We start from the raw sequence: 5,000 nt of genomic DNA on the forward strand, positions 1-5,000 counted from the left end.
ATGTCCAAGTTACGTACAAGCGATTCAGTGGCCAAAAGATAACGGTGGGGTAAACCTTTGAAATCGTCAAGTCAATCAAGAATTGGATTTAACATGGTATCTTTAAAGTAGCTGAGTTCTTTAATCGAGGATAAATTTTGTTTCGCAAGAGAACTATCAAGACCTTTAATATAATCTAAGCAATGATTAGCGTTGCATTTGGTAACAAACGATAAACTAAAACCTGAAAGTTCGGAATAAGACGACAAATGTACGACCGAGTCAGCGAGCAAAAATTTACACAATATATATTCCTTTATGCACAGTATATCTACATATATCCATGCGTGTATATTCATACATACATACATACATACATACATACATACATACATACATACATACATACATACATACATACATACATACACGAACGCACGTACGCACGCACACGCATATATACACACACATATACACACGAAGGGCACCTATTAAAGATTTTCCCTGCATAATGATACACATCTCTATAGGTCATGTTAATTTTCATTCCTAAACTCATAACATGTTTTCTGTAGTGGTGAAGGTGCAGTAAAGTGTGAAAATGGCAACTCGTCTTGGAAACATTGTCTCAATAAAAACACTGTCAGGGAAGGCAACAGTAAACCACCCTGACTGATCTTTCGCTTGTACTTTTGGCAGACGTCTCAGGAAATGGCCCTCAGTTTCATGAAAAAGAGGGTTATGGAGAAAATGGAGATGTGTGTGTGTGTGTGTGTGTGTGTGTGTGTGTGTGTGTGTGTGTGTGTGTGTGTGTGTGTGTGTGTGTGTGTGTGTGTGTGTGTGTGTGTGTGTGTGTGTGTGTGTGCGTGCTAGCGCGCTTGTGCCAATCGGAACAGGAAGAAGGATGATAACGATATAAAATAATTACCAACCAGAGGGACACACTAGCAAGGGAGCGCCGCAGAATAAGTTAGTTTCCCCCTATCAAAATCACGTTCTCTTTGGTGGTCGGCTGATTCATACAGTGTGTGTCTTTGCTGTTCATTTATTTTTCTCTTGAGAGAGAGGGCAATAAGGGGCACATACATTTACAAAACATGTAAATGAGAAAATAAAAGTTTTAGTAAGCAAGACAGACACAATTTAAATCTTCGATAATTTAATCTTATCGCTTGTACAGTTACCGCTTACGTGACTTCCTCTCTCTCTCTCTCTCTCTCTCTCTCTCTCTCTCTCTCTCTCTCTCTCTCTCTCTCTCTCTCTCTCTCTCTCTCTCTCTCTCTCTCAAATATTCTGTCTGTATATCTATTTATCTGTTTATTTCACCTCCTCTTCCTCTCTTCCCTCTTTATCGTTAGTTCAGTTTCCGCTTGTTTGACTCACTGACTCTCTCTCTATGTATACGAGTGTGTGTGTGTGTGCGTGTGTCCATATATATATATAGATAGATAGATAGATAGATAGATAGATAGATAGATATGTGTGTATATATATATATATATATAAGTAAGTGTGTGTGTGTGTGTGTGTGTGTGTGTGTGTGTGTGTGTGTGTGTTTAGTGAGACAGAGAGAGAGAATGATATATATATACATATATATTTATCTATCAAACAATCTATCTATCTACCTACCTATCTACCTCTTCTCCTCTTCCCCATCCTCAGACTCTCCTCCTCCCTCCTTTCCTTAACATGAGATTCCCTATGCTTATTATCCGCATTCAGTATCCATCTACAGTTTAAATATGTTCTTCACACTTGACTTACATTCCTAAGAATTCAGCTATTGCATGCTTGTTTATGACCCTCCACGAGGAAGAGAGTCTGAGTTTGTGTTTAATCAAGGATCTACTCGGCACATCAAATATTCTTTCTAATGGCATTTGATACATTGAATATACAGTACGTTACTGCGAACCATACCTGTAGCTGTATTATGAAGAGAGATTTCGTGACACCGGCACACAAAGCATTTCAAACAATCTTTTACAAATGACTTTTAACATTATACTATTTAAAGAATGCATTTTAAACGATTATATCAAATGCAATCCTTTTCGGGACGGCATCGGCACTCTTCGCCTCAAGCAGCAGAACAGTTCACCAACTACGTGTCTGACATTTCTAAACATCTCACCCGTTTAGCCACTTTGGTTAATTCTTTACCAGTCGCCAGCAGATAGATTCGAATATCCAGACTTTCATATATTCAGACGAGCTAAAAATAAGTAAAGATACTTACTAGGAACAAGGGAAAATGTGTTGTTTTGATGGGGAAAAGTGTCCAACCCTCCTTAGGTCTCGTTTCTGCTCACTCTCCCGAACGGAGAGATTCGCGTGAGTCATCGGAGGAGAACGCGCTTTCACTCGCGCTGATTACCAAGCTCATTTTTTTCGATTATCTTCAATAACTCTCAAGTTTTAGAATTAAGATACTGTCAGGAAGTGAATCACTTGGAAAGACATTCGTAGCATTTCCGTGACATGTGTTCGGCGCGTTACCACGCTGCTGGGAACGTGTGCCTCGGCTCTTTGCATTTATTTCTTTGTTGACACATTAATAGGTACAAGTGTATAATTGCGTTGGCAGGCTTGGATATATACATACATACATACATACATGCACACACACACACACACACACACACACACTCACATATGTATGTACTTATATATATACATATATATGTACTTATATATATATATATATATATATATATATATATATGCATATAAGCATGTATGTATACATATGTATATGCATATATATATAATTATATATTATATTACAATGAGATTTGGTGGTTGTGAGTGTGGTGTTGTGGTGTATGTACACACATATATGTGTAATATGTTTTGATGTAAGATACTATATGTATGCATGATTGTATATATGAATTTCTGTAGTTACGTATGAATGCATGTATGTTTTGTATTTGTACACGGATAAAGTCAATTATAATACACACGCAAATACACACAACACACACAACACACACACACACACACACACACCACAATAACAAAACATATATATACTATATAATATATATATATAAAATATAAATGCATGCATATGTATCATATTATATGCATAATAATTTATAATATGAATGTGGTGTATGTTTGTGTGTATTATTACCAATTAGTATGTTTATGTAACTGTACAAACTGACATATCAGTAACCGACGATCTATGAATCATGTAGGTTTCGTATTTGTACTGATTAAAGATTTTCACAGTCGTACACATCACCACATCACGTACTTAAACAGTCTTACCAACAAACACAATATATATATATTTATATATAATGTTTCTATATGTTATATTCAATAATTTGTTGATTTCTATCCCATCTACGTTGTTTGACGACTCTCTAAACTGCTACTTCATGAACGACGATTAGGACAATGTGGATATCCCCTAGCTTGTTCTTACTTGCAAGTTGTCAGTGCGACATCTTTATTTCTCGTACTTTAAAGTGCTTTCCCAAAAAAAGAACATTTGAATCAAAGGGAATTTGCATCGATTCAGCATACTTACGCTTTCACTCTCTTCCTTTTCTGCCTGACTTGCAGTTACCTTGTATTTTTGTTCTAAGTAGAAACAAATGGGTTCCTGAGTTGTGTCTCTTTGCTATTTTCATCAATATTTACCATGTTGTTCAGTTGTTTCCAAAAATTTTGACTTTCAAAGAAATTTGGCTTTTAGTTCACTCTTGCTCTTGGTTCTGTATCATACTTAGTTGCTTCGAGCTTACAGTTTCTATGAATCTTTCTTCTTCTGTTTCCTTACTTGTTTCACTTTTTTTTTTGTTAATTTTTTTTCATTGCCTTGTTCTTTCATTTAGTCTTGCTTAATGTTTTCCTCATTTCTACTTTTCTACTTTATTTTTTTGATACCTTTTTATTTTATTTTATATTGGTCATTTCACTTTTTCATATTATTTACTTATGCGTCTGCTTTCGGTATGTTTCACAACATTCAGTGTTCTTTATTTCTATTTTCTTTTTCTTTCTTCCTTTCTTTTTATAGATCCTTTGTATCAGCACTTCCATAACTTTGGGAGATTTTGCCTCCTTACTTTGAAGCCAAGTTCGGGAACGGTAAAGGTGTGATTCGCATTCTCTCTAACTTTGTCTGCTTTGGGCGCTAGTGCTGATGCAGATCATTAGTAAAGCCGAAAAGTTGTTTCTTCTTCTTCAACTACATCTTTTTAAGTGGTTATTGGCTTAGTTTCCTTTACTATTTTTTTTTTTTTTTTCTTTGGTATATTCAGTTCCAGTTTCTTCGTGGCAAAGGAGGAGGGTGCAGAACATGAAGGCAGCTTTTAGAACATGGGGTCCAGCATGCTTTTAGCTTCTTCGAATTCTTTGTGGTTATTAAGTAAATTTCTTTCTACTTTCTACAGATTATGTGTGTTTGAATGAATTATCTCTTTCCCTTAATCGATAACCTTTTTATTATTCATTATTGGAAAAGATAATAAATTCATCGTATTCTACTCAGAAGAAGAGAATAGTATTTCTTGAATTGTTCAGACCAAAGGCTTAAGTATTATTCCCTTTCATATTCAGCGATAGAAACAAATCAAACATCCTACCTACATATATTAAAAATAACTAATTTACAGCCTATAAAAATCGATATCTCCTTTAACAAACATCTTTACGGCAGCATTCCCATAGAGAAACATGTCAGCATATCAACAGCTGTCAACACTATATATTCTTGCTATGATATATCTATATGACATCAATCAAAGGCTAATTGGCCTGCATAATTATGACACTAATAACTGAGTAACATCTCAATAGGTACTGTGAAGTCCTTTAACATAGCATCTGTTACGATATTGTTTTCCAAATCGATCGTCAAAAGAGTAAGGATGATAATAGTAATAATGATAATGGTAGTGATAATATTAATGATGGTAATGATGATAGTAATTTTGTTATAATTATCATTAATAGTAGTATTAGTATGATTATGTAGGATTCATATTCATAAGGATGAT

The 5,000-nt window shown here is 34.9% G+C and overlaps 1 long non-coding RNA gene across 1 annotated transcript in view; it reads right to left on the reverse strand.

Annotated features, from left to right (window-relative positions):
• Nucleotides 1-2,348, reverse strand: part of LOC125045125 — a 4,740-nt gene extending 2,392 nt beyond the window's left edge. Inside the window, exon 1 of the long non-coding RNA XR_007116528.1 lies at nt 2,222-2,348. This is a non-coding gene — a long non-coding RNA (uncharacterized LOC125045125). The remainder of the gene's footprint in view (nt 1-2,221) is intronic.
• Nucleotides 2,349-5,000: the final 2,652 nt, after the last annotated feature.

The sequence above is a fragment of the Penaeus chinensis genome, chromosome 36, assembly GCF_019202785.1.
Source record: "Penaeus chinensis breed Huanghai No. 1 chromosome 36, ASM1920278v2, whole genome shotgun sequence".
In the NCBI taxonomy this organism is placed as follows: Eukaryota; Metazoa; Arthropoda; class Malacostraca; order Decapoda; family Penaeidae; genus Penaeus; species Penaeus chinensis.